The 24,203-nt window shown below is 49.3% G+C and overlaps 1 long non-coding RNA gene across 1 annotated transcript in view; it reads right to left on the bottom strand.

The window, feature by feature from the left end:
* Positions 1-394: 394 nt before the first annotated feature.
* The window catches only part of LOC138250518 (uncharacterized), a 76,237-nt gene continuing 52,428 nt past the window's right edge, over positions 395-24,203 (bottom strand). The window contains exon 3 of the long non-coding RNA XR_011194973.1: positions 395-1,166. This is a non-coding gene — a long non-coding RNA (uncharacterized lncRNA). The remainder of the gene's footprint in view (positions 1,167-24,203) is intronic.

Below are 24,203 nucleotides of genomic sequence, written 5' to 3'. Positions count from 1 at the left end.
CATTCCTCCACACAACTGCAACTAGTTTTGTGCTTCTTCTAACAGAGCACCTTCGTCAGGCACTGCAACACTACATTCCCCAGGTTATTGTGGAAGTGCGCCAGAAACTGGTAACGTTGGCTGACAACAGACACTGCAGTTTTCACCACTGTAGGAAACTGAGTTTCTGAGGGGGGTGTGTGAAACCCCACTCAACAGCAACCACAGTTTCTGTTAGGGTGAAGTTACAAGCAACTCCAAATTAACCTGTGTTTAACCCTAGCTTGGCACAAAGCAATCAGGCTTAACTTAGAGGCAATGCATAAAGTTTTATACAGGACTTCAAACAGTAATAAAGTGAGGACATAACACAAAGCAAATTCTAAGTAAAATTGAATATATTTTTGACACAAAAACAACAAAAAAGCAAACAGTAGAACCAGAGATATGCAGTTTTAAAGATTTAAGTAAAAATTGTGTCTAAAAGCACAAAGCCCCAAATGTGGTTATCTGGTTGTGCTGGCCCAGGACAAAGTCACATGTTCAGGCTGACCACGAAGGGGTATGGGCTGGATACAGGCACCATGTTACACCTACTGAAAAAGTACCTTAAATCCACGTTGCCAGCATTGCAAGAGCCTGTGTTGAGTATGCACCGCGCAGCGTTTGTTCCGCAGAAGCTGCAGGCTGAGATATACAGTCTTGTCTCAGAGATGTGTCCTGCAGAGATGGTTTAGATGTGGAGCTGCATAGAGATGCATTGCGTTGTGTCAGTTCTGTTCAAAAGACCAGCTGGGTTGGCAGAGCACCTTCAGGCCCACTACCAAGAGTCCAGGACTGGGGGGAGACCACTTGGACGGGTAAGACTTACAACAGGCTGAATCTAGGTGCTGGGTTCAAGGTGGTAGGAGCTTTTCTGTCCCTGAGGCTCTGAACAGGAGGCCAGCCAACTAACACTTGGAGTCACTCTGGTAGCACTGGGTTCAAGATGCAGATCAAGTCCTTTCCACTCAGGCAGCAGGGCAATAGGACATTAAGTAGCAAGGCAGCAGAGTAGCACTTGTACTTGCAAAAGAGCAGCACAGCAGTCCATTTTCTGAAGCTTTCTCAGGTCCAGGTGTGTATAGAAGAGTTCAACACATTTCGCATACATGCTGTCAGTGTTGCAATAATGAAAAATACGGCAACTGTGAAAATAAAATAAAAACACCTGTCAATGTGCTAAGATACCCATAACTGTGCAACTAAAATGAAAAGAAAATACCACAAGTAATATAAACATTGGCAGAAGGGCTAAACTTTGTCATTATTATATTTAAAAGTCTTGAGGAAGAGGGTTTTCCCTTGAAACACTGTGTTTTGGATCTGGATTGAATCAAGGAATCTGCTAAAGAAATTACAATCCATAGCCTATTGTGTTTTGGGGAAAATAAGAAAATAGGCGAAATGGTCCAATGACAAACAGGAAAGAACAGGAATAAGAATAGAATCCTTAACCTCTTAAGTGCGGGCGTCGGCCACTGGCCGACGCCCACACATCCTCCCTGGTGCGGGTCACGACCAGTGGCCGAAACCAGGAAGGGCATTAATAAATCCTCGGGTGCGTCGCACCCGAGGATTTATTTTTTATTTTTTTTTCCCCCCGGGAGACACGGAAGCTACCGTGTCTCCCCCCGCCCCCCACCCGCCCCTTTGTGACGTCAGCGCGCCGCGAGGCGCGCTGACGTTGCAAAGGTGTTTTCCCCATGAAAGCAGGAAGCAGCCTTGCGGCCGCTTCCTGCTTTCATGGGGAAAACTGCCTTTTTCACGTTCGGGAAGGCCTCGTAAGAAAGGGGAGAGTCTCCCCTTTCTTACGAGGCCTTCCTGAAAGTGTTTCCTGGCCCCCGGTCGCAGCTGTGCTGCGATCGGGGGCCAGGAAACACTTTCAGGTTTCCTGGCTCCCCCGATCGCAGCACAGCTGCGATCGGGGGGGTCAGGAAACATTTTGAAAAGGCCTCGTAAGAAAGGGGAGACTCCCCTTTCTTATGAGGCCTTCTGAAACGGTTTCCTGGCCCCCGATCGCAGCACAGCTGCGATCGGGGGCCAGGAAACCCCACTAGACACCAGGGATTTCACTTTTGGGGGGCGGCCCCCCCCGGAAAATGGGCCACCCCCGCCATAATTTTCTTAAAAAAAAAAAAAGTAGGTGCCCCCTGGGGGGGGGGGGGGGGGCGCGATCGTGCCCCCCCCCCAGGGGATTTTTTTTTTTTTCAAAAAAAAAAATACAAAAAAAAAAAAGAAATGACAGGGGGTCGCCCGTAAAAAAAAAAATATGTATATATCTATATATATATATCTATGTAGATAGATATATCTAGGTACATGGATATATCTATAGATATATCTATGTAGATATATATTTATATATATATATATATATAGGTAGATCTGTATCAAAGAGATTTATAAAGCGCGCTACTCACCTGTGAGGGTCTCAAGGCGCTGGGGGGGGGACGGGGGGGAGGGAAAGGGGCTAGGAGATTCACTGTTCAAAAAGCCAGGTTTTGAGGCCCTTCCTGAAAAGAAGTAGGTTTTGGGTCTTGCGAATGTGGGTTGTGAGTGCGTTCCATGTTTTGGGTGCAATGTAGGAGAAGGATCTGCCCCCGGTGGTGGTGTGTTTGATGTGGGGGTCAGAGGCAAGAGAGAGGTCAGCTGAACGGACGTTTCGTGTGGGGGTGTGGAAGGTGACTCTCGTTGAGGTAGGCAGGGCCTGTGTTGTGGAGTGATTTGTGTGTGAGGATGAGGATCTTGAAGGTGATCCTTTTGTCAATGGGGAGCCAGTGGAGGGATTTGAGGTGGGGAGAGATGTGTTTGTGTCAGTGGAGGTCGAGGATGAGTCGTGCTGCTGAGTTCTGGATGCGTGTAGTTTGCACTTGAGTTTTAGAGTGGTGCCGGCGTAGAGGGCGTTTCTGTAATCAAGCCTGCTGCTGATGAGTGCGTGAGTGACAGTTTTTCTGGTCTCTGTGGGGATCCATTTGAATGTTTTTCAGTATACGGAGTTTGTTGAAGCATGAGGAGGTAAGAGCGTTGATTTGTTGGGTCATAGAGAGGGAGGAGTCTAGGATGATGCTGAGGTTGCGTGCGTAGTTGGCGGGGGTGGGTGCAGGGCCTAGCGTGGTGGGCCACCATGGGGGGTCCCAGGTTTTTTTGGTGAGGGCCAAAGAGGATTATTTCAGTTTTGCTTGAGTTGAGTTTCAGGTGGTTGGCTGTCATATATACATCACTTTTATCAATATGTGTGTGGTTTCCCTGGGGGGAAAAGGGTCCGACTTGTCTAGTGGCAGTTTTAGTGCCATAAAGAAGCGCAGAAGGTTTATATGCCTACTGCAAAGAGCACATCTGTATTTTATGTAAATAGCTGAGTACATTAGTAAAGTCTATGGAGAGATGAAGGGCACTTTTGCTGGGTGGTAATGAGGGAATCCGAGGAGGAGGGAGTGGGAGCACCAATAATGATTGTTGGACTGGGCGCAGGAGGTGCTAAAGACTGTGACGAATGGTATGTGACAAGGTGTTTTTTGAGTGTCTTGAAAGTACGTGCTGATTGAGGGAAGAAGCGCAGGTAAGGTGGCCTCTACTGTTGCACGTATCTCACACACACCATCGATTTTGTGACTGTCTACGTAGGCTAGTGTTTTAAAGCAACAGTTTAGCCAATAGCAGAGATGGCATCTTGATGGATGACTGCTGCCTGCACTTGGGTTATAGAGGACCGCTCTGACATAGGATCAGAGACTGAGACATCAGATACTGAGACAGCATCTGATGGATAGGACAATGGCGCAGACTCTGGGAGTGATTTTTCAGTCAGAGGAGTCCCATTCGAAAACTCCTCTTCCAGTACATTATGAGGGAGGTGATGAGGACAGTCCTGCTGTCCCTTCGCAAGCTGTTCGTGCAACTGGGTAATAGTGGGTTAGGCCAACCCAGAGAGCAGGTGAATGCGGCGGCAAGCAGAGAGAGAGTGCTCTCTTGGGAGCTCACCAATTTAGTTCAGCCCCAAATTCCACCACCCAAATCATATTGTGGAGACATCAAAATTGTCTATGGCAAAACAAACTGGTTTTGTAAGGCAGGCACCTGTGTTTTTGGTCCTGGATTCGGCGGCCATATAGAGAAACACACTAAACCCAAACATTTCTGGAAACTAGACATTCGGGGGAGTCCACAGAGTTGTGACTTGTGTGGATTCCCCAAAGTTTTCTTACCCAGAATACCCTGCAAAGCTGAAATGTTGAAAAAAAACTCTATTTTTCTCGCATTTCTGTCACACAAACTACAGGAATATGCTGGGATCCACAACATTCCTACCACCCAGGGACTCCTCACCTGTCCTGATAAAAACACTACCCCACTTGAGTGCCTACACCTAGTGCCTGTGTCAGGAATGGATCACCCCAGGGTCAACAGCTGCCTCACGTAAGGACCAACATTGACCGTTGTGTGATCTATTCCTGTCGCAGGCACCAGGCCTAACCACACAAGTGAGGTATCATATTTATCGGGAGACTTGGGGGAACGCTGGGTGGAAGGAAATTTGTGGCTCCCCTCAGATTCCAGAACTTTCTGTCACCGAAATGTGTGGAAAACGTGGTATTTTAGCCACATTTTGAGGTTTGCAAAGGATTCTGGGTAACAGAACCTGGTCCGAGCCCCACAAGTCACCTCATCTTGGATTCCCCTGGGTTTCTAGTTTTCAAAAATGTGCTGGTTTGCTAGGTTTCCCTAGGTGCCGGCTGAGCTAGAGGCCAAAATCCACAGGTAGGCACTGTTTTCTCTGAAAAAATTTGATGTGTCCACGTTCTGTTTTGGGGCATTTCCTGTCGCGGGCGCTAGGCCTACCCACACAAGTGAGGTATCATTTTTATCGGAAGACTTAGGGGAACGCCGGGTGGAAGGAAATTTGTGGCTCCTCTCAGATTCCAGAACTTTCTGTCACCGAAATGTGAGGAAAACTTGTTTTTTTGGCCACTTTTTGAGGTTTGCAAAGGATTCTGGGTAACAGAAGCTGGTCCGAGCCCCGCAAGTCACCCCTCCTTGGATTCCCCTAGGTCTCTAGTTTTCAGAAATGCACAGGTTTGGTAGGTTTCCCTATGTGCCGGCTGAGCTAGAGGCCAAAATCTACAGGTAGGCACTTCTCAAAAAACACCTCTGTTTTCTTCCAAAAATTTTGATGTGTCCACGTTGCGCTTTGGGGCGTTTCCTGTCGCGGGCGCTAGGCCTACCCACACAAGTGAGGTATCATTTTTATCGGGAGACTTGGGGGAACGCCGGGTGGAAGGAAATTTGTGGCTCCTCTCAGATTCCAGAACTTTCTGTTACCGAAATGTGAGGAAAACTTGTTTTTTTAGCCACTTTTTGAGGTTTGCAAAGGATTCTGGGTAACAGAACCTGGTCCGAGCCCCGCGAGTCACCCCTCCTTGGATTGCCCTAGGTTTCTAGTTTTCAGAAATGCACAGGTTTGGTAGGTTTCCCTAGGTGCCGGCTGAGCTAGAGGCCAAAATCTACAGGTAGGCACTTCTCAAAAAACACCTCTGTTTTCTTCCAAAAATTTTGATGTGTCCACGTTGCGCTTTGGGGCGTTTCCTGTCACGGGCGCTAGGCCTACCCACACAAGTGAGGTATCATTTTTATCGGGAGACTTGGGGGAACGCCGGGTGGAAGGAAATTTGTGGCTCCTCTCAGATTCCAGAACTTTCTGTCACCGAAATGTGAGGAAAACTTTTTTTTTTAGCCACTTTTTGAGGTTTGCAAAGGATTCTGGGTAACAGAACCTGGTCCGAGCCCCGCGAGTCACCCCTCCTTGGATTGCCCTAGGTTTCTAGTTTTCAGAAATGCACAGGTTTGGTAGGTTTCCCTAGGTGCCGGCTGAGCTAGAGGCCAAAATCTACAGGTAGGCACTTCTCAAAAAACACCTCTGTTTTCTTCCAAAAATTTTGATGTGTCCACGTTGCGCTTTGGGGCGTTTCCTGTCGCGGGCGCTAGGCCTACCCACACAAGTGAGGTATCATTTTTATCGGGAGACTTGGGGGAACGCCGGGTGGAAGGAAATTTGTGGCTCCTCTCAGATTCCAGAACTTTCTGTCACCGAAATGTGAGGAAAACTTGTTTTTTTAGCCACTTTTTGAGGTTTGCAAAGGATTCTGGGTAACAGAACCTGGTCCGAGCCCCGCGAGTCACCCCTCCTTGGATTGCCCTAGGTCTCTAGTTTTCAGAAATGCACAGGTTTGGTAGGTTTCCCTAGGTGCCGGCTGAGCTAGAGGCCAAAATCTACAGGTAGGCACTTCTCAAAAAACACCTCTGTTTTCTTCCAAAAATGTTGATGTGTCCACGTTGCGCTTTGGGGCGTTTCCTGTCGCGGGCGCTAGGCCTACCCACACAAGTGAGGTATCATTGTTATCGGGAGACTTGGGGGAACGCCGGGTGGAAGGAAATTTGTGGCTCCTCTCAGATTCCAGAACTTTCTGTCACCGAAATGTGAGGAAAACTTGTTTTTTTAGCCACTTTTTGAGGTTTGCAAAGGATTCTGGGTAACAGAACCTGGTCCGAGCCCCGCAAGTCACCCCTCCTTGGATTCCCCTAGGTCTCTAGTTTTCAGAAATGCACAGGTTTGGTAGGTTTCCCTATGTGCCGGCTGAGCTAGAGGCCAAAATCTACAGGTAGGCACTTTGGAAAAAACAGCTGTGTTTTCTATAAAAAAAATAGGATGTGTCCATGTTGTGTTTTGGGGCATTTCCTGTCGCGGGCAATAGGCCTACCCACACAAGTGAGGTATCATTTTTATCGGGAGACTTGGGGGAACACAGAATAGCAAAACAAGTGTTATTGCCCCTTATCTTTCTCTACATTTTTTCCTTCCAAATATAAGAGAGTGTGTAAAAAAGACGTCTATTTGAGAAATGCCCTGCAATTCACATGCTAGTATGGGCACCTCGGAATTCAGCGATGTGCAAATAACCACTGCTCCTCAAAACCTTATCTTGATCCCATTTTGGAAATGCAAAGGTTTTCTTGATACCTCTTTTTCACTCTTCATATTTCAGCAAATGAATTGCTGTATACCCAGTATAGAATGAAAACCAACTGCAGGGTGCAGCTCATTTATTGGCTCTGGGTACCTAGGGTTCTTGATGAACCTACAAGCCCTTTATATCCCCGCAACCAGAAGAGTCCAGCAGACAAAACGGTATATTGCTTTCAGAAATCTGACATCGCAGGAAAAAGTTACAGAGTAAAACATAAAGAAAAATGGCTGTTGTTTTCAGCTCAATTTCAATATTTTTTTATTTCAGCTGTTATTTTCTGTAGGAAAACCTTGTAGGATCTACACAAATGACCCCTTGCTGAATTCAGAATTTTGTCTAGTTTTCAGAAATGTTTAGCATTCCGGGATCCAGCATTGGTTTCACACCCATTCCTGTCACTAACTGGAAGGAGGCTGAAAGCACCAAATATAGTAGAAATGGGGTATGTCCCAGTAAAATGCCAAATTTGTGTTGAAAAATTTGGTTTTCTGATTCAAGTCTGCCCGTTCCTGAAAGGTGGGAAGATAGTGATTTCAGCACCAGAAACCCTTTGTTGATGGCATTTTCAGGGAAAAAACCACAAGCCTTCTTCGGCAGCCCTTTTTTCCCATTTTTTTGGAAAAAACTAAATTTTCACTGTATTTTGGCTATTTTCTTGGTCTCCTCCAGGGGAAACCACCAACTCTGGGTACCATTAGAATCCCTAGGATGTTGGAAAAAAAGGACGCAAATTTGGCGTGGTTAGCTTATGTGGACAAAAAGTTATGAAGCCCTAAGCGCGAACTACCCCAAATAGCCAAAAAAGGGCTCAGCACTGGGGGGGGGAAAGGCCCAGCAGCTAAGGGGTTAATAACCTCGTGCTACTGAGGTCCCACACTGCAGCATGCAAACAACTCACCTTATCAGCCAAAGCCAAGTACTATGCAAACACCATCAATGAAGCCAATAGAAGCAGAACATTCTTCAGAACAATCAAGCACATTATAAACGTACTGCCTGATTCTCCTATTCCACTTTCTATAGACAAATACAATGACATTAACCACTTCTTGAATGAAAATATACAGAAGATTGAACAGCACCCCAATATTACAAAACCTGTTCATCTTCTGACACCATCTTCTCTATGCTGTATCCCACAAGGGTCATTTTTAAACCTGTCTCTAAAAGACCTTGATGTTGTCATCAACTTCCTCAAAGCAACCAATGAAAATCTTATCTCAATCTCATTTTTCGTCAAAGCCCTGTCTGTGGAAGCTCTTTAACCTAACTCACAATGATCAATCCCTCCCTCATTTAAGGCATCTTGCCAGACGTTGTCATTGGAGGCCAGATTCCCACTCCCCAAGAAACTCACACTATACCCTGCTGACCTCGTCAACTATCGGCCTATAGCTTAGATACCCTTAATCCACATGTTCATTGAAAAAGCTGCCATGAAGAACTTCAAGGTCACTTCAATGCCAACCATATCCTGTAGGACTATCAATCTATCCTCAGATTGCACTGCAGCCCAAGGACAACTGCTTTACAAATCACAGACAACACCCTCTTGGCGACAGATGAAGTTGACTCTTGGCTCTTAATATTACTGTACCTCTCTGCTGCTTTTGACAACATCAATCACCCATCCTTCATATTCACACTCTGATTTCTCAAAAGGGATTCACTCGAAATGTCCTTCACTCATTCTCCATTTACTTATCCAACTAACACCAGTTTGCTTACATGGACACCTCCAGGGTATAGAAGATCCTGGTGCCCTGTTAAGTTTCTCAGGGACCCATCTTGTTCCCCCCTCCTTTTCATTCTCATCATGGAATCCCTTAGGGCTCAACTAACAGATAACTTCACAATGTACCAATAAGCTGACAACCCACAATAGTATTTGAAAGTCTCCTCCCCTCCAGATACCCAGGCCCTCATTACGACATTGGCAGTTTTCGGGCAAGACCACCATGCAAAATGCCGCCACTGTACCACCACTGGTGGCGGTACAGCGACTGCCATATTATGAATCACAAAGGACAAACCGCCCAAATACAGCCACAAAACCAACACCACCAGACCGTTTGACGGTGAAATGCTGACTGATCTACCGCTGGCCCCGCCATGCAAACCCCATTCCGACCACCCTATTATGAGTCATTGGTCAGCACAGCGGCACATGCACGGTGGTAAACCGACGGCAGTCTGTACGGCTGCAGTAAAAAAACACACCACCAATAGTAGCCAACACCCCCATTGGACAGTTCGAATACCCAACACCTGAAACACATACACACACCACTCACACCTGCTCGCGGCACCATATAACACCCCACCCACACACCAACAATCCTGTGCGATTACCACAACCAGCCAGGGAGACACGAGCCATGAAACACACCCCATACACAACAAACACCTGCACATTGCACACTTTGCACAATTCACCACCACCACAACCCACCAGCACCCACAACCAGACACCACCAATCACCATGCACTGCACCCTACCCACACAGAACACACCCCCCAACATGTCACGCCAGAAGCATCCACAGTTCACAGACAATGAGTTGCGGGTCACAGTGGTCGAGATTGTCAGAGCTGAGCCACAACTGATGAGAGTCCAGGTCCAGCAAACATGATTGGCCAGGAAAACAGACTTATGGCAGAGGATCGTCGACAGGGTCACTTCAGTCAGAACCTATCCATGCACAAGGGAGGATATCATGAAGAGGTGGGGGACTTCAGGGGGAAAGTCCGTTCCGTGGCGTCCAGGCACAGGATTGCACTGAACAAGACTGGAGGTGGGCCCCCACCTCTACCCCTTGACTTAAATCCTGGGAGGAGAAGGTCTTGGACAACATACATACGGAGGGACTTACTGGAATTGACAGAGGGCTAGACACTGGTCAGGCAGCAATACCCCCGAAGGCAACAACCACTCCTAACCAGCATGCCTACCCAGCACCCACCAATCGCCTATCCACCCCATCCAACACTACTGCAACCCCCAATCACCCCACACCCCTCCCCTGCATGCCAAATCACCCCTCTCCCACCATAGCCACACACACCCCCAATGCACAGATAACAATCACAATGTGAAGGATAACAACTCCCACAATGCATCACACCCACACAGCTAAAATTCACTGTACCACTTTACAGTGGGACACCTGCATGGACAACCATATCACAGCCCACACCTACTGTTTGCTATGATTGCCTCGCAACACATGGCAATGACAGCAATGCCAACCACCATCCACAACCCACAATGGCACATAGAAACCATGGCACAGTCCCCATAACCAAATCAATGTCTGCAGTGCTGCAGCTGTCATTGCCATCACTCGGAAGCAAATGAAGCGACTGCATGAACCACACCATGAAAATGACAACTATATATCCGCATACAAACTCTCCCTCTTTCCATCCACAGGTAACCCTGCCACTGCCACCCAGCAGAGGTTGCCAGGCTCAGACAGCCGTCCCCGTGATGAAGGCCCCAGTGGATGTATGGATGGGGACTAGTTGCCTGGGCCATCTGGGGTGACTGGTCAGTCCACTCCCAGCAGCCCCACTCTGGACATTCCGGACTCCCCATCCCATGTGGCTACAGCCAGTTCTCCTCCGCAAACCTGTGCCCCAGGGACCTCTCAATCAGAAGTGTGCCCCACAGTACAATGGCCAGAGTCAAGGGCACACACCCTAGACAATGAAGGGCCTGGTGCTACTGGGAGTGGGCACACGGTGCCAGGGGCACAGGCACAGGGGGCTAGTGGCAGTGGGAGGGGATCCGTGGCCCAAAAGACGGGGCAGACACAACAACTGGCTGCCCAGGATGCCCTCACCCAGATCCTAGTTGCATACCACCAAACCCAGGACACCATGAGACAGATCCTTGCCACTGTGAAGGAGAGCCAGAGGCTGCAGAGTGAATACCATCAGGAGGCTATGCAGCAGTGGCAGACCCACAATACCACCATGGCCTCCATGGCAGGGGTACTGAAGGAACTCACCACCATTCTGTGCGAGTCCATCTCCCACCAGCAGGCCCCTTCCATTAGCCACAACACTTCTGATCCCTCCACGTCAGCGACAGCTAGTGGAATGGAGGCCCTGCCACAGGACCCACAGGACACCAGCACCCCTACCACTGTAGCCAACGAGCCTCCACGCAAGTGAGGACAACCAGACATCCTGCCGGAATTGATGCCAAGGCCAAGACCACCACCAGGTAGTGACCCTCTCCTGAACCTTCTTCCTTGTGTGTCACTGAGGCACCCTGTTGTCTCTCCACTGTCATGTACTCCCATGGCCACCATACTGGACCTCGACTACCCACAGCTGGCCCAAGTACTCTGTTGAGCCCACCCGCCATGACCACACTCATCACCCTTTGTACCTGTACATCCCAAATAAACACCATTGACCACAATTACTGCCTATGTCTTTATTGTCATGAGCAAGAAAGATACAGCCATTACGTGTGCAACAGTTAACCCAATGTCCTAGCAATGTATGTGTGAGTAACAGAGGGGGAGCGATATGTAGCAAGGATTACAGTGGAGCAGGCAGTGGCTGGAGAGATGGGTCAAGGGAGGCAACAGGTGATGCAGGGATCAGAGTGCACCCCAACAATGTTGTGAAAGTAGAACAAGGCAGGGACATCAATCACTATAGGCATGACATATGCCAAATCAACATACATGCACTATATGTACAGGAAGCCAAGGTAGGGAGGGCAAGTCAAGTCCAAAAACATATGGTGATAACAAACCCACATTCACAATACACCTCCCATATGGTCCCTCCCTCACAGCAAACAGAGCCACATGTTAGGCAGTTCATAATGCCACGAACAATAACGCTGCCTCACAAAGTCGAATCCCAGTACAGGATACAATACAGACGAAACCACCTAGTGTAGCACACATATTGTACTGGATCTGGCAGTTCAGGAAACAATGGTTCTGCACATAGATGTCACAAGTGCAGTAACACAACAGCAAGATGTGAATAGCACTGACCTGTGCACATGAACAACCCAATTCATGGCCACAGGTACCCCCCAAACCACCCAGAGTCAGAGCTCCAATATCGCCAGTTATCACAGCCAGCAGGTGGTAGCATGTTACAAGGCAGACAGTGGAACTGGACATATACCATACATATGGCACATACCTGTATCTCAGTGGAAGTATTGTCATAGTAGCTCTGCTCTAGAGTCAGCTACATCCTCATCATCTTCCTCATCATCGCTCCCCATGTACCATTCTTCAGCCACTGGCACAGCTGCCACCTCGTCTGCATCCAGCAATGGGATGTGACGTCTCAGGGCCAGATTGTGTAGCATGCAGCAAGCAACAATTATCTTCACACTTTCTGTGGTGTGTAGAGTAGGGCACCTCCAGAGATGTGCAGACACAGGAATCTGGCCATCAGCAGGCCAATGATCAGCTCAATCACCAATCTTGTACTACCGTTGGCCTCATTGTACCTGTTTTCAGCAGCTGTAGTCGGATTCCTCACGGCTGTCAGTAGCCAGGGAAAGTTGGGATAGCCAGAGTCACCTGTGTGCACAGAGGTAAGAGCCATGTCAGGACCAGGAGGGTGTAGTGTAGGTTGTGAAGTGTGTTGAGAGCACATATGTGAGGATCCATATCGATGAGGCAGGCCCAGTCCCTCTGTAGTGGTGCCTTCTTGTGTGAGGCGGTGCTGTTCCACAGAATGTAGAGTCATGCACAGACCCAGGGAAACTGGTTGGCACTTGTGTGATATATTGGTCAGCCAGACACACCACTTGCACATTGGTGGAACAGAAGTTTTTACAGTTCCTATACACTTGTTCACTCCTCCTGGATGGCACCAGGACAATATGGGTGCCATCTATGGCCCCTATCACATGAGGGACATGTGCCAGATCGTAGAAGGCAGCTTTCACAGGGAGCAAATCAACACGATGTAGGAATCTGATGTAGCTGGCCATATGTTGTAGCAGGGCACAAAGGACGTCTTTTAGGATGTTGCTGAACATGGGCTGTGACATCTCTGGGCCAAACCCATTGCCATATGGAAGGACCCTGAGTCAAGGAAGTGGAGGACTGACAACACCTGTACTATGGGAGGGATAGCATTGGGATATCGAATGGCAGGCAATAGTTCAAGTTCCAACTGGGTCACCAGATCCATGACAGTTGAGATGATAGGTCTGTATGACATGTCTCTCCTCCAAGGTGGGATGGTCAACTAGAGGCGTGTACACCGGAGCATTCCTCATCCTCAACCTTCCACCGTACCTGCAAATGAGAGGGAGTAGAAATCATGATGTGCAGCATTGACTGTGTGGATGCTTATCAGCTGTGCACAGGTCACCATGTGTCACTCATGACGCACCTTAAATGCACCCTGAATACACGTTGCACATGTAAAATGGCAGCAGCCTGTTCTGCATGCACTGGACAGATTGAAGTGTGCTCATCACGCCGGCGTAACACATCATGGCGGTAGGAGGTCTGAACCATCGTGAAACTCCTCATTGGTTAACAAGGTTGACTATGGGAGACAGGAGCCAATGGTGATTGATGGTGATGTCCGCGTGCGGCCATGACCACCCTTTCATGTGCGCATGCTCACTTTACTACTGGCAGTCGTGCACATAAGACCTCCACTGTGTGTGCTGCTGTGTTCTGACCCTGGTAGCCAAGATGCCACATCCTGCAGGAGATGGGGCCCCAGCCTTCCCCCAGGAGAAATTGGAGAAGCTTGTGGAGGGGGTTTTACCCCTGTATGGGCAGTTGTATGGGGCACCAGAGCAGCAGGTGAGGCCAATGTGATTGTCCTGTCTTTGAGTGGTGTGTATGGGGGCCTTGGGACGAGTCAGTGTGACTGGAGAATGGACGTGGGTGAAGACTCTGAGCCTACATGGATTGATGACGTCAGTGTGGTTGTGAGATGTGTGCTGTCCACTGCTGTCACTGTGATGACACTCTACACTAATTTGTCCTTCTGTCTGTGTCACCCATGCAGGTCAACGCCCATCAGATGAAGGGGATATGGCGTTCCATTGGCAAACAAGTGCAGACCCTGGGGGTCCATGCCTGGCAGAGCACCCACTGCAGAAAGAGGTGGGAGGACTGAGATGCTTGGCCCAGAAGACCGCAGAGGCCCAACTGGGGATGTCCTCCCAACATGGGAGGGGTGCCTGTCGGACCTTGACCCCCTTGATAGCCCGTATTTTGGTGGTGGCCTACCCTCAGGTGGATGGGCGCTTGAGGGCAGCACAGCAGCCATGAGGGGGTGAGTACAAACCATCACTTACGATGTGTGTTGCCACTGTGACTCTGGGTGTGCACTATTGGGAAGCTGTGGCGTGGGTACTAGATGGATTCATGTCCACTATAGGTATTAGCCAGCTGGGCAGGATGCGCATCATGGATGTGTGGAGGTGCAGCTAGCTCCAATGTGGTATATGTATTGTCACCTACTACCAAAACGTGCTCGGCAGCATATGGCACCAGGATCATAGCATCTCTTGTGTCAGGCCATTGTAATCAGTTGATGCCAACCACTGTGCCAGGGGTGACTGTTGAGTCCTCAATCTGCTGCCAGGTACTGGATGTGTAGTGAAGTAGGGTGGGCCAAGATGTCACTGTGCAATTTGACAATGGCCTTGTTGGCATGCCAACTAGCCATGCAGGATTCTGTTGGTTCTGTAGTCCAGGAATTGCGTGTCTCTACGGGAATGTGAAGAGGGCAAGTCCTGGGCAGGTGTGGCTGGTATGCCTTTCATCATGTACACGATTGCATCTGTATCTGCGTCAGCAGTATACATGTGTATTGCTGTGGTTTCCCCCATGGTGTTTTATTGTTGTAGCATGTGTAGGTGAGGGCATGGCGTGTCATGGCATGGCATCAGAAGATGTTGTATTTACTCTGTGTGACTGTTGTGCTGGCATTGAACGAATGCACCCTGTCTCTCTCTCTCTCTCTCTCTCACCTTCCCTCCTGCTCCTCCTCTGTCTTTGGGTGCATCAGCATCATCTGCAAAGGAGAAGGGGCACCGGCGGAGATGCTGCAGCCCACGGGACCCAGGAGGCTGATATCAGCAGAGGGTGAGTGGAGTACCATGGAGGAGACAAGACTGATGACATCATCTTCAGATTCCTCCTTCGATGGATGCTCCATGGCGGTGGCGGACCCATCTGGGACCATCCCAGTACCGTCCTTGTCCACCAACCCCCTTACCAGCACCGCCCTACCTGTAGCTTCCCACCCAGTTGCCCGTGCCCACTCACCCAGATGGGTGGGCATCTCCTTTGCCGCAGGCACCTCTGCCCTGCCCCAGTCAGCCCTGCTGCCCTCAATGAGGAGGCTATTGACCTCCTGAGGTCCATGTCGGTGGGGCAGACAACCATCGTAAATGCCATCCAGATGCAGCAGACCTATGCGTTCCTTGAAGGCATTCACGGTGCCCTGTCTGGCCTGCAGAGATCGTTTCAGGCTCTGGCCTCCTTCTTGGTGGCAGCCAGTGTCCCTTCTTCTTCTGCCCCCCCTCCAGCTACCTGTTCCCAAACCACATCCCTCTCCCCTCACCCATTCAAGGTACACTTACCGAACCACATGCATCCACACCAACGGACACGGTACACAAGGACAGACACAAGCACCGCAAACCCCACCACTGCCATGCACACATACAACATTCAGATGCAGACATGCCAACATCCACTCCTTTCACTGACTCCTCCACCACCTCCCCCTCACAGTCACAACACCACTCACACCTGCAGTCAGCACCTCATCAGTCCCAGATCCTGCCACGTGTGCCCTTGCTTGTCACCACAATATCAGACCTTCATACGTGCACCCCATACACTACATGCGCACACACCAGGACAATCAACACCCCCACATGCAGCACATCCACCCTACCTGCAGACACCACCCCAACATTCACTCACACATCCGCCTGCCATCTCCCTGCATCTCCTCAACCTCTCCTCCCAGTACATCTAAACGCCCACACTCACCCACCCAACACTCACTCAGCACCACATGGCACACACCCACGCACCTGCACCTAAGGCACCTCCACGTACACACCTGTCAACCATACCCTCTCCCTCCACTCCCAAACGTCCTTCCCACAACCTACCTTGTGCCCCTAAGAAACGTTTCCTGACAGAGTTTACCCTATCCCCCACCACTGGCCCAGTCCCTGTTCCCCCCATGCGCCCTGCTACCCTTCCCAGACCCCCTGCCTTCCACCTCCCAGGCCTTCACTGGTCATCACTATGTCCCTCCCCCACCTAAGACATCCACCCACAGACAGTCCACAGTTACCCCTCCCACAGCCAAGGCCAAGCCCACTTCCTCCACTTCCAGGGCCAGGCCCAAACCACCACCACCCACCCCCGGCTAAACCACCACCGTCCAGGTACAAGTCTAAGGACCCCCCTCCAAACCCAACCCAAGGGACCCCCCCCTTCTAAGCCCAAACCAAAGAACCTCCCCCTTCTAAGCCCAACCCAAAGAACCTCCCCTCCAGGCCCAAGCCACCCCCCCTATCCCTGAGGTACCTGAATGCCCCATTAATGCCCCTGCCCTGTGAAGGCCAGCACTTTGCAGCCAGGAGTCAAGTTGGGGCCTCATTCTGTGCCCTGTGTTGTTGGGGAACAGTGAACTATTTTGGACAGGCCTTTGGGCCTCATTGTACATAGTTTTATTGGTTTTAAGTTATTTATTATATGGGGGCGTGGCCAAGATGGCGGCCGCTCAGAAACGAGCTCCGTACGGGGCCTGAAATTATCCTGTACAATCACACGTAAGAGGAGCCTTGCATACAAAGGAGGCCCCTCTCGAAATCGGGGACCGACGAGGGACAAGCTGCTGGTGTCAGTGGAGGCGAAAAATGAGGTATTTATTCTCACATGGCACGTGATGGCGGCCCAACTAGTGCAATAGCCGCCCCTGCAGGAAAGCTCCAATCGGACTTTTGCCGGCGGCTACACTGCCAATCTACCTGCGGTGTGAACAAAGAATATCTATGTAAACGCAACGACGCGAGTGCGACCCAGCGCCCTAGTGCCGGGAGGAAGCCCTCCACAGCCTCGGACCTTTGACGTGGCCTGGAACACAGCGGTAAGTGCATCGCGCATGCTGCGGAGCGGTCCGCTCCACTGAATCTTTTAAATAAAGAAGCTGCTTGCATTCCCCCTCATCCCCCACTTCTGTGGCACACCAGGACCCATTGAATCCCTGGCCCTGCATAACACGTGCGGACTGAGCTGTGGCCCACGGACGTTGAAAGCGGTATATTAAGAATGCAGTAACCAGTGCCAAACGAACTGCCTAGGAAACACCATAAAGACCAAGCCCAGCACTTGGCAATTCCGGGCGCCGCCAACATGCAACGTTCAGATATCGCCAGGGGTTCCTCGATCCGATCCACTCCCCTAGGTTCTGAACGACACAAGGACACCTATGGAGCCTCACATAACTCTCACTTCCCGCTGCCGACGGTACAATGGGACACAGACTCTTGGTTGTTACGTTGCAGCCCTACCTTAGCAACATCTCTTGAAAAAGTTGAAAACCCAGTAACCAATGCCCAACGAACTACCAAAACAACATCATAAAGTCTAAATCTGGCACTTTTCAATACTGGGCACCGTCAACGTGCAACATTCAGATATCGCCTAGTGTTCCTTGATCTACTCTGCTAGGCTCTAAATGACACAAGGGCACAACTAAGGTGCCTCAAACAATTATCAGTCCCTGCACCACAGATATTAAGCAGTGTTGCAACGTGACCACTACTTGCAGTAAACCAACAACAACGAAGACATAGCGCGCAAATACAAATCTCCCGCCCACCGCCACCATGAGGAAATCACGACCCAACAAAACCATCAACGAAACTAAGGCCACAACTGACAGCGACCTTCCAGAACCGCTGTCACAAGTTGAACAGTTTCGCCAATTGGAAAATACATTACAGCGTCACTCGGAAAAATTTGAGTCAATCCTACATGCAATACTAGACACTAAAACTTCATTAGAAACCAAGATTGACACAGTCACATTGGAAGTCAATCTACTAAGAACTGATCATCGTAAACTCACAGAATGAGTCACTCAGATGGAAGCAATTACTCAAACAGTACAACCAACCTTCCAATCGCTACAAACGCAGGTAGCAACCATGCAAGAAGACCTCAATGTACTTCATCGCAGGGCGGAAGATGCAGAAGGACGCTCGAGACATAACAACATCAGATTCATCGGATTCCCTGAACGATCGGAACAACCCAACGCAGAAGCATTCCTGAAAAAATGGCCCAAATCCACTGTATTTCATGAAAATGTACCATCTCTGTTCTCCATTGAAAGGGCTCACCGAATACCATGCAGACCACCTAAGGCAGGTAACCCTCCACGCCCTCTCATAGCTCGCCTTCTGAACTTTCGTGATCTGATTTTACAATTATTCCGCACCAAAAGGCCTTAGCGCTTCGAAAATGCAACAATAACAGCATTCCCAGATTACACAATGGAAGTGCAGCGTAAAAGGGGATCATTCATGACGGTCAAACAACGCCTCCGCACTCTACAAATGAAATACGCCCTTTTATATCCAGCAAAACTTAAAGTCATAGACCAAGAGACCACACACATCTTTCAAACACCTGAAGATGTGTGGACATGGCTTCACACAAAGGGCCTGGTGACAGCTACAGAAGACGAGAAGGAGGCGGACACTTGGATTACTCCAAGAACGAAACGCCATCGCAGAAAAACCAACTAAAACCCGTCCAAACCAAGAACAAGTGGCAGCATAGCGGGACCAAGCAGTAGCGGCAGCCATACGCTGCTGCAAAAACCCCTTTGATATCCTCCGATCGGAATCCACACAAATATCAGGATCAGATTCTGGTTCAGAGATTTCTGAGACTAGCAGCAATAAAGCCCCACATATCATGCCTGGCTCAGTAGATGACATTATTTGATAGACAATAACAGGCCACACAAACAACGAAACCCGTCACTCTCAAGACAATCCATCATAGAATACCTGGACAGCCCCGCAGACACCACCTATATGGATCCTTTCTCCCTACTGCATCAATTATCAAAGGCCCTGGAACGGGGTAGACTCTCTTGAAAGCCGGGTACCAACCCCCCAAGATGTACCTTTGGACACGTTGTTCATTGCGACATAGAGACACAAGTTTCCTGTTACTAGTTAACATATATTGGGCGGCACAATATATAGGTGCGGCCCGGAAGGGATTGTTTTCAAGGTTAAAGTTTTTTTCCTCTTAATTTTATACATGTGTCACCATGCTCCCTGCTATGCAATGTCTTACACCTTCGTAGCCCGAAATATTGGGCCATATCCCAGCAGTTGCCCAACCAAATGCTTGCTACAGAAAGTGAAATGTACAAATGTGCTATACTGTTTGTAGCTTTTTGCATAAGAACTAAGGAATGATGTCTTATACACAACGACCGACCCAAGCCCAACAGTATAGAATAATGACCTGGAATGTTAGAGGTATAGCAACATACACTAAACGATACAAAATATACTCATATCTCAAACGTCACAAGGTACATATTGCACTACTCCAAGAAATGCATCTTACAAAGGCCGAATTGTCGAAAGCACATTCTCGCTGGCTTGGTCAACTATATGGCACTGTTACTTCAGCATTTGCCAAAGGTGTCCTAATATGGATAGCCCCCGGAGTCCCCTTTGCCCTCACCTCCCAGACAATAGATAAAGAAGGCAGATTTGTGATATTAGAGGGAGATTTAGATGGCGCACCTATCAACATAGCAGCTATTTATGCCCCAAATAATAAACAGATCCCCTTTCTAGACTTCCTCACACCAGCCCTGTTCTACGATCCACTTGCACCTACGATCTGGGGTGGTGACTTCAATTGCATAATGGACCCACAACTAGACCGATCCCATCCCCCAATATCCTCTGCCCTCGGTCTGAGGAATACTTGCCATCTTCATACCTGGAGTGCAAACATGGGATTAGTTGATGTATGACGTTTAAAACATCCCCAGAAACGACAATAGACATTTTATTTAACACCACCAATAATGGTCCTTTTTTAGAGCACGCAGAATATCTGGTGAAAACACACTCAGATCACAATCCGCTGACAGCACTTATGTCTTGGGGCACACCACGACCCGCCATACCTAGCTGGCGCCTGCAAACAGAGGCCTTATTAGACCCTCCATTTTGTGACTCACTGGCAAACGCTACCCGCCAATATTTTTCAACAAACGCCAACACAACTCCCACCCGTGCAGCAGAATGGGAAGCACATAAAGTGGTTGTTCATGGGCATTGTATGACCAGTCCCTGGGGGTTTAAACAACAATTAATTAGGGACCTCACCAAGATTGAACATGACTTACGGCGGGCAGAAATGCACGCTGCGGAACCCTCTGGGACCCCCACACAATTGCACCAATTAAGACGACGCAGGCATGAAGCAGAGTCCACCTTAAGTCATTACGACTATCGCACACGAATGGCCTTACAACATGCACAGGGTGATCGCTCGGGTAAGGTACTTGCCTGGCTCCTCCGAGAAGCAAACCATAGAACACCAGCAATGGCCATCATGTTGCCGGATGGACGTATGGCCACGACACAACTCGCAATAAACGACGCCTTTAGCATTTACTACCAACATCTTTATGAGCGTCCTACTGATTTAAATATGGAAAGAACATGGGTTTTTTAAGAGGAATACATCTCCCTAAATTGAACGATACACAACGCAATGCCATAGAAGATCCCATACAATTAGATGAAATTTCGGCCTCGGCCTCGGTCCAGCAAATGGCACGCGGTAAAACTCCTGCCATTGATGGCTAGCCCATTGAGTACTACGCCACGTATCCAACCACTCTCTATCCACGATTGCTAGAGGTGTACCAAGAAGCATTTCAACAGGGTACGCTCTATTTGGGAGGCCCTGATCGTGGTGCTACCTAAACCAGGGCGAGATACAACAGATGTAAAATCGTACCGCCCCTTATCGCTACTCAACTTAGACTGCAAGATTCTGGGTAAAATACTTGCCAACCGCCTACTTCCTATAATGCACTCATTGGCACACCACGATCAATCAGGCTTCATTCCAAACCGCACCACATTTATAAATATCAGACACCTCCTACATTTAATACATAGTACACCGACCGAAGACATGCACCACGTAGCGGTCTCTCTAGATATAGAGAAGGCCTTTGATACACTAGGGTGGGACTTCCTATTTGCCTGTCTGGAACAGATGGGATTTGGTCCTTGCCTATTACGCTGGATCAAGACGCTACACGGAGAGCCACTAGCAAGAGTAAAAACAGGCGGGGTAATATCTAATTGTTTTAATATACAACGCGGCACGCGGCAGGGCTGCCCCCTATCGCCGTTACTATTTGCATTAGCAATGGAACCCTTGGCATGCTACCTTCGTTCCAAAGCTGAAACCTGGGGCATATGGGACTCTCACAGATTCCACGTGGTGTCATTGTACGCGGACGATGCCCTGGTATACCTCAGAGATGTACATTCCACGCTTCCTGAACTCGAACATGCACTATCACAATTCGGCAGGGCATCAGGACTCCAGGTTAACTGGCCCAAGTCATGTGTCTTTCCTTTAGTATAATATCCTCCCCGGGGGCGTGGCCGCGCGATCGAAGATGGCGCATGCATAAGTTAGGAGCTCCTGAGGGGCCTGCAAATAATCCTGTTTAATCTACACCTGTCACGGTTTTCAATGGTCTTACCGTCGAAGCTGAGAGGCGTAGGGGAACGATCCTTGTTCCGGTAGGTTCTGCTCTGGCCGAGGTAGGGGCGACCCCTTCCAGTAGCCACGGTGCTGTTTGGTATGAGCAAACCACTACAGTCCGTGCCCTCCAGAAGGAGTCCCAGAGGAAAAACCCCAGTAGGGTAAAAAACCTCCACAGGAACTCCCTGAAATGAAAGGAGGACACCAGGGCGTTAAGATCGAGGATCAGGAAGACTGGAAAACAAGGCAGGACAGGAACAGACAGGATTCGCAGGAGGAGATCAATCGGAGCGTGACTACCACCAAGGAGTGTTGCAACACAATGGACAAGTAGTTGAGATCCCTTTATATACCCTTAGACAGGAAGTAGAAAACAGGAAGTAGAAATACCACCATCTTGGATTGGGGAAAAGAAAACAATGGTGAATCAGTTATGTGCGTCTAACAATGCATGCTGGGCAGAGAGGAAGTGGTCAGCATGCTGGGAAGAAAAGGGGCAAGTATAAAGTGCACCATGTGTAAGGGTTCGGTTTAGTTCTCAGGATATCGGTAAGTGGTAGGCAGGTGATGTATAGGCAAGCAAGAAACGGTAAAGCGCATCATGCGCTGTAAGCGGCCATGCCGCGGCTGCCTTTATGGTAAAATTTATAATAAGGGAGGCGGCGGGTGCCGCGACCCTTAAACCGGCTCCTTGGAGCCTCCCTGGTTCTCGCCTGAGCCGCGGCATCCCCCGCGACCCAAGCGTCAACCGCGGTGTTTACAGCAACTCGAACGCTGGCCGCGGCGCTCCCCTGCGACCCGGGCGTCGGCCGCGGCGAGATTGACGTGCCGCGGCAACCTGAGCCCGCGGCCGCAGCGAGCGCCGCATGCGCACCGTGGCATAACAGTATGCCCCCCCCGAGCCCCGGGTTTGTGAGGGAAGAGCCGAAAAAAGCGGCGGATCAAAAGAGGAGCATGAACTGAAGAGGCATCCTCCCAGGAACACTCACTCATAGGGTATCCCTTCCAATGAATAAGATATTGGAGGCGCCCATGGAAAAAGCGAGAGTCACAGACCTCCTGAACTTCGTACTCAGGCACATTGTCAACCAACAGAGGAGGGGGACAGGGCAACTGCCTATGAAAAAGATCAGGACGGTAAGGTTTCAATTGCGAGACATGAAATACCGGGTGGATCTTCCATGTCCGAGGTAGGCGAAGACGCACAGACACTGGGTTGATTCTTTTGAGAATTAGAAAGGGACCATAAAAGCGGGGTTTGAATTTGTTTTGGGTGAGTCGGAGAGGTAGGAATCTAGAGGAGAGCCAGACCTTATCATGGACCTGATATAGAGGAGCCGCACAGCGTCTCCTATCTGCTATCTTCTTCATGCGGAACTTGGAGGACACAAGGTTGGAATGGATAATTCGTTGTATACCCCGTAGCTGTCGAACGTAGGAGGAGATGGCTGGAAGATTGGAGTTGTCTCTCAGGGGAGTTGGGAAGGCCCTGGGATGGAAACCGTAAGAGCCATAGAAAGGAGAGACCTTAGAGGCACTGTGTAGAGAGTTGTTATAAGAGAATTCTGCAAGCGGTAAGTAGGGAGCCCAATTACTTTGTGTAGCGTTACAGAAGCTACGTAAGTACTGTTCAAGACCCTGATTGAGTCGTTCCGTTTGTCCATTGGTTTGTGGGTGGAACCCGGATGATAAGGCAACCTGGATCCCCAAGGTCTTGCAGAATTGATTCCAGAATCGGGAGATATATTGAGGACCCCTGTCTGATATAATAATTTGGGGTAACCCATGTAGCCTGAAGATCTCTTGAGTAAAGATCTGACTTAACTCCTTTGCCGTTGGTAACTTTCTCAAGGCCGTGAAGTGGGCGATCTTGGTGAAGGAGTCCACAGTTACCATTATGACGTGGTTTTCCATTGAGGAAGGTAATGCGCACATAAAATCGGTGGATATGGTATGCCATGGGCCTGGGGGAACAGGTAATGGGCGAAGTAACCCCACAGGTCTGGTTCGGGGTGTCTTGGCTTGAGCACACGTAGGACAGGATAACACATATGCCTCAGTGTCAGCCTTGAGAGTTGGCCACCAGAAAGAGCGAAGCAAAAGATCTTGAGTGGCTTTCATTCCTCGATGACCTGCGATAGGGGAATCATGGCACATGCGTAAAGCTTCGATTTGCACTGCTTTCGTGGGTAAAAACAGGGCCTTATCACGATAATAATAGTCATGATCTGTGTGCAGCTGCGGACGTACCTTTTTTAGTTCTGTTTCGTGTAGACAGGCATATTCGGACTTGACTTGATCTAAAAAAGTCTGTGCTACCCCTATGATTTTGTTG

The sequence above is a fragment of the Pleurodeles waltl genome, chromosome 8 (genome assembly GCF_031143425.1).
Source record: "Pleurodeles waltl isolate 20211129_DDA chromosome 8, aPleWal1.hap1.20221129, whole genome shotgun sequence".
In the NCBI taxonomy this organism is placed as follows: Eukaryota; Metazoa; Chordata; class Amphibia; order Caudata; family Salamandridae; genus Pleurodeles; species Pleurodeles waltl.
The sequence above is the reverse complement of the archived record's forward strand: the minus strand, read 5'-3'. Positions and strand labels throughout refer to the sequence as shown.